We start from the raw sequence: 10,219 nt of genomic DNA on the forward strand, positions 1-10,219 counted from the left end.
CACAGCTCCCAGAACAGAGAGAAGGGCAGGATGGAGGATCGAAATCCTCTGTTCCGACATGGATAAAACCATGAATAAAACTGAACATGTCTATCATCTTCACTAAAACATTTGACGATTCTGAATATCAGGTTTGCTTCTAGTCTTTCCAACAATAAAAATGGAAAAAATAATTCACAATGACCATCAGTTAAAAGATAGGCAAATACATAAATAGATAAGTAGATAGACATAATTATGTATAATTAATTATGTAGAGATATAAATGTAGTGAGCTACAATTTTTCTTAGTACAATGACTGAAACAAAATTTTCATCTCCTTGAGTACATAAAGATATTTGTGAAATACTATGAACAGTTTATTCACAATATTTGTACTATAAATCCAGCTGGTTTTTACTGTGACCTTTAATTTCGGTTGTGCTTTTATGCTAAAGCAGAATTCAGTGCTAAAGCTTGTATAACACATACATTTCATGAAGGCATTTTGCTTTTATAATTCTGATTGATTTTATAATTCTTAAATTATTTTCTTAACTTGTCAGTAAAAGGTCTAGTGAACTACCACTATTCCACATTTTATAACAGAATATAAAACTTAGCATCATTTTCTCCTGGAAGTTTTGTCTTTCATGGAGAGAGGACTAAAGGAAAAGTCAAGATGGAAAATGGATGTGAAATAATGTCCCAGATTGGTTCAACAGTATCTAGCCATCTAGCTATCATCTCTGTATCTATATCCATACATCACTACATCTATATCAGTTTATACATGTGGCTTAGTAGTAAAGAATCTGCCTGCCAATGAAGGAGCCCCGAGGTCTATCTCTGGGTTGGGAAGATCCCCTGGAGAAGGAAATGACAATCCACTCCAGCATTCTTGCCAGGAGAATTCCATGGACAGAGGAGACTGGTGGTTGCAAAGTCCATGGAGTTGCAAAGAATTGGACACGACTGAACAACAAACACATAAGGAAAGTGAAAAGAAAGTGAACATTGCTCAGTCCTGTCTGACTCTTTGCAACCCCATGAACTATACAGTCCATGGAATTCTCCAGGCCAGAATACTGGAGTGGGTTGTCCTGTCCTCCCCAGGGGATCTTCCCAGCCCAGGGATCTAACCCAGGTCTCCCACATTGCAGGCAGATTCTTTACTAGCTTAGCCACAAGGGAAGCACACATAAAGAAACATACATAAATACACACACACACACACACACACACACACACACACACACACATCCCTCTATATAAAACTTTGAATTGACATTGGTGTCCCTGACTTCACTCAGCATCACAAGATTGTGAACACTGACTTATCATGTATTTGAGAGTCCAGTTTAGACAATTTCCCAAACTGCAGACAAAGAAGGTTCAGATAGCAGACTGTCTCATTATATCCCAGACCATGTCAAGAAGACTGCACACAGGATTGTGTGACTTATAGCAGGAGGGACATTGACTCACTGAATTGGATCCAGAGGAGAGCTTTTGGCAATGGGAAATAGCCTTGTAACTGAGTCCTATGTGGCACAGTCAAAGGAACTTGAATATAAAGCTTTCAGAAGAGAAGAGTTAAAGGACAGAAGATAGTGTTTTCAAGTTTTGAAAATTATTTTATGTACTGGTATTTAGAATTTATACATAGTGAATTTGCTGAGTTGAAGTTAATTTAAGGATTAGAGGGAAACAATTGAAGAAGGTGAATTTTAAACAAATAAAACCCCATTGTTCCAAAAATAGAAACGTCATGAGGGAAAACTACTTCCCCAAAAGCTTGCAATTAAATGCATAGAATTTGGGTAATCTTTCCATTTTCACATCAAATTTCTGATATTAAAGTAAGATAGTCACTCAGTCATGTCTGACTCTTTGCAATCCCATGGACAGTAACCTACCAGGCTCCTCCATCCGTGAGATTTCCCAGGCAAGATTACTGAAGTGGATTGCTATTTCCTTCTCCAGGAGATCTTCCTGACCCAGAGATCAAGCCCATGTCTCCTGCATTGGCAGGTGAATTCTTTACCAGAGTCACCAGGGAAGCCCATTAATTATTTTCAGAAAAGAAAATACAAGAAAAATTAAAAAATAAACCTGACACATAGCAAAGGAGCTGAAAATATCAATTTACAAAAAAGAAAAAAAAATTGACCTGACACATAGTGGAGGAGCTAAGAATATTAACTTACTTCCTTCCCTTTCATTCCAAGTTACAGAATTTGTATCAAGATCCATTGAGACAAAGACTTGAAAGCACATAGTAAGATATACAACAGTAACATGGAACCATGCTCTTACACATAAGACTCAGTGGATTTATGAGAAGACCAGTAAGCAAACTCTGAATCTTGAAATATATTCCCATCTCTGTTCCTGTAAGTCTATTTCCTCATTGCAAAATAGAGGAAACATCTTCATTTATCTCATAGGGCTGTTATAAATAAAAAGATTAAAATGGAAATGGAAAACTTTGATAAAGTAATATTAAAATCCTATGTGATGATAAAACCAGTATCCTATTATTATAGCCATAACACTATAAGTAAAGTGTGCAGCTGAAATGTTAGGCCTAGGGTAAAAATATTATTCTTCTCTTGAATAGTTTTCCTATTTTAACTCATGGAAAATTTTCTTTGGATAAATGTATGTCCTGTGATCAACTTTCAGATCTTAATATTTGGGGAAGCTGTCACATCAAGTCATGTTCATGCCCCTCACATTTAATTCTTAGGTCACAGACCTACAATGTTGTCCCAAATTTTATCATTAACAGTGTTCTTGGAAACTGGTAAATAATCTTTCTTCATAGTCTAGTTAGCCTTCACAGTCTAAAAACCAAAATTCTTACTTATCACTGTCTACCAATCAGAGCACTGCTTTTAAAAACTTATAATGTTTCATCTATTTCATAGAGTAGGATCATTACAAGGATTCACAAGGCTTCATAGGGTGAACTCATGTAAAGTTTAAATAAAGATAAAGAATACAAAGAAAAATTACCCAGGCAGGCTTTGGGTGCCTAAGAGAATTATAAACATCCTCCTCACTCCTGGGTCCTTTCTCAGATGCACAGAATTTACCTTGCATTAATCAACCTACTATTCCTGGCACTTTCCTAGTATTAGCACTTAAAATTCACATTCTAGGAAATTCTTGAGTACAGATACCTGGAGTGGTTAGTCACCAAAATCAAGCTTCAACTTCAGAATAGAAATAAAAATGTGCATGAAGAAACTTGCCTTCAGGAAACCCCAGGCAAAAGTTTCCAGCAAGATCTATATATCCCACTGGTCTTGCAGCAAATTCAGGCTGAATAACGTGGTGTACACAGGTGTAAACCCCCAATCAATACATTTCTGAAAAATGTAGAGACACTAACCTTGAGTGCCTCCAGGGAAATTTCAAACTCTAAGCAGCACATTATAATTCACCAGCTAGCACATCTCATTCTTATCCTGGACAAGTGTCAGTACCAGACTTTCAGGCCTACCAGGAAAAAGCAGAGAGTTGCCCCAGTTAAGCTATAAGATTATCCAATATTTTGCATTATTAAAATTAAAGTTCTCAGAATTTAAGAACTTTAGACTTGTAGAGCAATCTTTAATCAGCCCATGCAAAGCGGGAAGACTCTGACCTCACCCCCTCCCAGTGAACACCAAAACTAGAACATATAGAACAGCTACCTCTGAGAAAAAGCTGAAGCCCAGCAGAACAGGTTTTCTACAACTAAGGATACAAATAAAAGCCACATGGGGATGGGGAGGAGGGGCAGAGATGTGGTACAGTCAGAACCAATACCTCCAGAGCAGTGACTCACACTTGGGGGAATATTCTAATGTGGAGGACCCTTGAGGAAGAAGGGATCCGAGTCCAAATCAGGCTCCCCAGAGGAGGAGACAAGCCTCGGTAATATTTGACTAGAATTTACATCTGGAAGACCTGCCGTGGGAAACCAAGACTCCTCTCTTAAAGGGCTCACACAAAAACTTGCTTCAAATCCCAGCACAAAGGCAACAGCTTGAAAAGCACCTGGATCATAGGAGAAGTAGACTCGCTGATTAGTTTTAGGGTAGGTGCCATAGGGGCAGACTCTGATAGAAATTCCTCCAGGTATAGAAGTGCTCACAGGTGCATTTTTTGAAATTCTCCTTCTACCTAGTCAGCCCAGTCTGATGGGAAACTTTTATGTCACTTCCATCAACTTCACTAACACTGTGCACACCACACTGGCATTGCCTTGAGGACTAGCCCCGCTCAATTCACCCACCCGATGGCTGGCATCTCCAAAGCACCTCTGATCCTTCACCAGCTCGGAGGAGGGTATTGCTTGCTCGTGCCACCAGCCCTCCTAAGCAGCTCACCTTCTGGGAGGCTAGATCCACACAGCAGCAAGCCCACAAAAGTTATGGTTGAGCTTCATGGCCAATTGTAAAGGAGCCAGCTTTGCTCTCAGTGCACCCACAACAGCCATGACATGAACAAGCCTCATGACTATCTAATAGGTATACCTAATACACAGAAACAAATACAGAGAGACAAAATAAAGAGGCAAACATCTTCCAAACAAAGAAGACAGAACAAGACAAAAACTCAGACAAAGAACTAAATGAAAAGGAGATATGCAATTTAATATATTAAAGAGTTCAAAGTCATGGTCACAAAAATCTCACTGAACTTAATTAAGGAAAAAAACATGAGGTTGGCATAAAAATGTAGTGATTTTGGAATCCACTCCAACTTCAACAGTCACCAAGTTAAAATAGACTATACATAGGTTGTTAGACAAAAACCTCATGGGAGCTACAAAATGAAAACCCACAACAAATATAACAAATAAATAAAAGGGAATATAAAATACAATGCTAAGAAAGTCATCATATCACCAAGGAAGAGAATAAGAGAAGAAAATAACACAGAAGAATTACAAAACACTCAGAAAACAATTAAAGTGGAAATAAGTCCATAACCACCAATAATAACTTTAAAGGTGTGTGTGTGTTGTCACTCAGTCATGTTCAACTCTTTGGGCTACAGAAGTATTCTTGCAAAAGGTTATTCAAGCAAAGTTGAATAGCCCACCAGATTCCTCTGTCCATGGGGATTCTCTAGGCAAGAATACTGGAGTGGGTGCTTTGTCCTCCTCCAGGATATCTTCCCAACCCAGATCCCCCACATTGCAAGCAGATTCTTTACCAGCTGAATCACCAGGGAAGCCCAAGAATGCTGGAGTGGGGAGCCTATTCCTTCTCCAGGGGAACTTCCCAACCCAGGAATTGAACCAGATCTCCTGCATCGCTGGCAGATTTCTTTATCAGTTGAACTACCTGGGAAGCCCATAATTAAATGCTTTGAGCAAAAGACATAGCAAGAATAAATGGATAAAAAATAAAAAATAAAAACTATATGCATTCTACAAATGACTCTGTTCTGAACTAAATACACATGTAGATTGAAAGGGAAGAGATGGAAACAAAAAGAAATTTTAGGTAGGGATACTCAGTTCCACAAAATAGACTTTACAACAAAGGCTGTAACAAGATACAAAAAAAGGATATTACATAGTGATAAAAGTAACAACCAAACAAGATGTTATAACATTGTAAATAATTATGCACCAAACATAGAAGCTCCTAATACATAGAGCAAGTATAAACAAACATAAAGGAAGTAATAGAGAGTAATACAATAATAGCAGGGGAATTTAACATCCTACTTACATCAATGGGTAGACCATGGAAACAAAATCAGCAAAGAACACTGGCCTTAAATGATGCATAAAAGCAGATTGATTTAATCCACATATATAGGGCGTTTCATCTAAGAGCAGCAGAATACACATGAAGCACACATGAAGCATTCTGCACGATGGATCGAATGCTAGGCCAAAAAACGTGTCTCACAAATTTAACACTAATGGCATAGCAAACATCTTTTCTGACCACAATCACATGAAACTAGACATCAATTACAAGAGGAAAACAGGAGACAAGTAAAGGTGGAGTCCATCTTTTACAAAATAAGAAGGCTCACTTTGTGCTCAACTTTGCTTGAATAACCTGTTGCAAGAAGAATACTTCAGGCCTGGGGAATTATCTTCAGTTGCACACCAGCTAGATGAGTAAGAGACAATGAGAAATGGCAGAAGGAGAAGTACTGGTGAAGATTATCACACAGTTGTGCAGCAGCCTTCTGGAAATATGGACCACAGAGTTTTTTTCTCTATTCAAGTTATAAGCAATGCCTTGAAAGTTTGGGGCTTAGAACTAATCCTGTTTAGCAGTCCAGAGTGCCAGAAGCTCTGGATCAATCCCCAAAATGAAAGATAATTTATATGAGGTTATAAAAAATACTGGTTTATAGTTAGAAAATTAGGAAAACAGTGGTTCAACTTGAAGTCTCTCTTGACGGGTCCAGAATTAACATCACTTTTCTTGCATTTCTCTTGGCTCAGTTATAACAGGAAGGTTATTCTATATTTGTTGTTAAGGATGATCTGCCAGATTGTGACCAACTACTGCAGAAGTCCAACAAATGCATCAACCAAAACTTATTGGAGAAGAATTAGCACAACTCAAAGAACAGAGAGTACAGAAAACAGGTCTAGAGCATGTCTTAGAATAAATTATGGATCAGTAATGTTAGACAAAGATGAGCGGGTTTGCAAAAGGCTCTGGCACCAAGTCGCCAAGAATTGATATGGAAGGTGAAAAAGCAGATCTCTGCAGGGCTATTAAGCACAGTATGCAAGACATTTTCAGTAATACATGTCAAGATATTCCACGGACATCAGTTTCACATTTTACTTTAGAAGAGCTATGGAAGAGATGAGAAGCCTACTTTGAAATCAGCAACAGGAGCAGCAGCAACTAGATCCACCAGAACAGCTTACACATTCGTGTGAAAAGCTGAGCACAAGTTCAGGAGCACTTATCAGTGATCTAGGTGATTCTATGAATGAAGAAGACATGCTTCAGGCAGCTGTGACAATGTCTTTAGAAACTGTTAGAAGTAATCTAAAAACGGAAGGGGAAAACTATCTTTCACAAATCATTTAGATATTCAGTCTTTCCAATATTGTCCTGTGTGATTACAGCATAGGGTGCATTTTGATCATATGTCAAAGAGAAAAATTTTCAACAGAGGAAATAAGACTTAAATGGTTTGCAAACACAAAGATGAGCGGGTGAAAAATACATCAGTTATAGATAATGATCATCCAAACAGTAGTCAAAGAGACATTAAACAATTAAATTTAAAATAATTTTCTAAGTGTTCTTTTTTTTGTTTGTTTTTTGAATGTGCAATATCTAACTCAACAAAAATTAGGGCATTTTTCTTGGATCTTTTTGCAGACCAGCTAATTATAGCTAGCTCTGACCACAGAATTTCCCCACATTTTGCCATGTTTTCCTCCTTTCTGCATAGGGAATTTGGCTTACATTTATCCTCTAATACTTGCTCTTATTTCTCTTTAACCAAATTAACCTTGTGGGACAGTGCCTCGTCTCTGTGTCAATAATAGTCATGGTTCCAGAAGGATACGTTTTTTCCCTCTGACTATGTACATGAGCTCGGGTGTTTTCTCATGCTATTTTCTCTGCTGGCAGTTTTCTGCTACTTGGTTGTCATCATTTTCTACAGCTCTTTTGAAAGATGGTAATGTTTCTTGAGTTTTTAAGCCCTCTAAGAAGGGATCATTATTTCATGATTCTGGTGCATTTCTAAACTCTGAAATCAGCTCTGTCCAAGTACTTGAGAATAAATGAGAATTCTGTTCATGTGTGAAAAAAAAAGAAAACTAGGGGAGGGGGTTTACAAATATGGGGGGGATAAACAACATGATACTAAACAACCAGTGATTCACTGAAGAAATAAAAAATGATAACAAATTATTGAAGGCAGATAAAAATAGAAACACAACATTCCAGAATTTGTGTGAGGCAGCAAAACCAGTTTTAGGAGGGAAGAGTACAGGAATACAAGCCTACTTCAGAAAACAAATAAACAAAATTTTTCAAATAAATAGTCTAACCTTATACCTAAAGGAATTAGAAATATAAGAACAAATAAAGCTCAAAATTAGTAGAAGGAAATAAATAACAAAGATAAGAGTGGAAATAAATGAAATAGAGACTAAAATAACAGTGGAAAAAATCAATGAAATGAAGAGCTGGTTGTTTGAAAAGATATACATAACTGGTAAAACTTTAGCCACACTCTTCAAAAAAAGAAAAACAGAGAAAAGGCCTCGAGTAAGTGAAATCAGAAATGAAAGAAGAGCAATTGTAATTGAGAATACAGAAATACAAAGGATAATAAAAGGATACTATGAATAATTACATACCAACAAATTAAACAATCTAGAAGAAATGTATATATTCCTAGAAATGTACAATATTTCAAGATTGAATCAGGAAGAAATAGATAACATGAACAGGATAAAATACACTAATAGTGAAATTGAATCAATAATCAAAATACTCCCAACAAACATAAGTACAGAACCAAATAGCTTCATAGATGAATTCTACAAAATGTTTACCAAAAAAAGTTATGAAAATGTCTATTCTTCTCAAGCTATTTCAAAAAATCAAGAGGAAGCAAGGCCTCAAAATTCATATTCAAGCCAATATTATCCTGATTATAAAATTATAGAAAGATACTTAAAAGAAAAAAAAGGAAATTGCAGTCCAATATTCCTGATGAATATAGATGCAAAAAATTCTCAACAAAAGATTAGGAAACTAAATTTAACAATACATTAAAAAGATCCATAATCAAATGGGATTTATTCCAGGAATGAAAGGATTGTTCAATATTTGCAAATCAATCCCCATAATATATCATATGAACAAAATGAAGGATAAAATAATATGATCATCTTAACAGATTCAGAAAAAATATCTAATGAAATTCAACCTCCATTTACAATAAAAACCCTCAATGAGGTGGATACAGAAGAAGCAAAATGAATATAATAAAAACCTCAATATAACAAAAACCAAATATGCCAAATTCCCAACTAACATCATACTAAATGGTATAAAGTTGAAAACTTTTTCTCTAAGATCAAGGACAAGACAAGGATGCCTACTTTTGCCACTTCTATTCAACATTGTATTGAAATTCTCTCCATGGCAATTACAGAAGAAATAAAAAAAAAAGACGAAGACACTCAAATTAGTAATTAATAAGTAAAACTGGCACAGTGCAGAGATGACACAAAACTATACATAGAAAACACTAGAAGCTTCACCAAAAATTAATATAGCTAATAAATCAATTCAGTAACATTGCAGAATATACATTTAGTGTACAAAAATCTGTTTCATATCTATACACTAACAATAAACTACCAGAAAGAGAATTTAAGAAACACAATTCAATTATTCAACAAGGCAAAAAAAAAGTAGTACTCTGAAAACTAAGAAACTCATGAAAGAAATTTAAGATGACACAAACAGAAAGATATATCATGCTCATGGATTAGAAGAGTAAATATTGTTAAAGTATTCACACCACTCAAAGCAATATATGGACTAGTGTAATTTTGTTCAAAAAACTAATAGCATTTTTCACAAAACTGGAGCAAACAATTGTAACATTTGTATAGACATTTGTATAGTCTTAAGATTGCCAAAGCAATCTTAAGTATTTGGAAGAAAACTGATGGTATCATACTCCCTGATTTCAAACTAAACTATGAAACTAAAGTAATCAAAACAGTATGATACTTACTAGCTCAAAATCCTCCAAGTTAGGCTTCAACAGTGCAATAACCAAGAACTTCTAAATGTACAAGCTGGATTTAGAAAAGACAGAGGAACCAGAGATAAATTGCCAACATCTACTAGATCATGGAAAAGCAAGGGAAGTCCAGTAAAACATCTACTTAGGCTTCATTATGCTAAAACCTTTGAATTTGTGCATCACAACAAATTGTGAAAAATTCTTCTTCAAGAGATGGGAATATCAGACCACCTTACCTGCCTCCTGAGAAACCTGTATGCAGCTCAAGAAGCTACAGTTAGAACTGAGCATGGCAAAGACCACTACAATACTGTAAAGTAATTAGCCTCCAACCAGCATAAATAAATGAAAAAAATTTAATTAAATTAAATTAAAAAAAGAAAAGAACTGGACGTTAAAAAAAGAAAAGAACTGGACATGAAAAAAATGGACTGGTTCCAAATTGGGAAAGGAGGACATCAAGACTGT

At 36.0% G+C, this 10,219-nt stretch overlaps 1 pseudogene; it reads left to right on the forward strand.

Annotated features, from left to right (window-relative positions):
* The window catches only part of LOC136171079 (ataxin-3-like), a 77,767-nt pseudogene extending 70,711 nt beyond the window's left edge, over window positions 1-7,056 (forward strand).
* Window positions 7,057-10,219: the final 3,163 nt, after the last annotated feature.

The sequence above is a fragment of the Muntiacus reevesi genome, chromosome 6, assembly GCF_963930625.1.
Source record: "Muntiacus reevesi chromosome 6, mMunRee1.1, whole genome shotgun sequence".
In the NCBI taxonomy this organism is placed as follows: domain Eukaryota; kingdom Metazoa; phylum Chordata; class Mammalia; order Artiodactyla; family Cervidae; genus Muntiacus; species Muntiacus reevesi.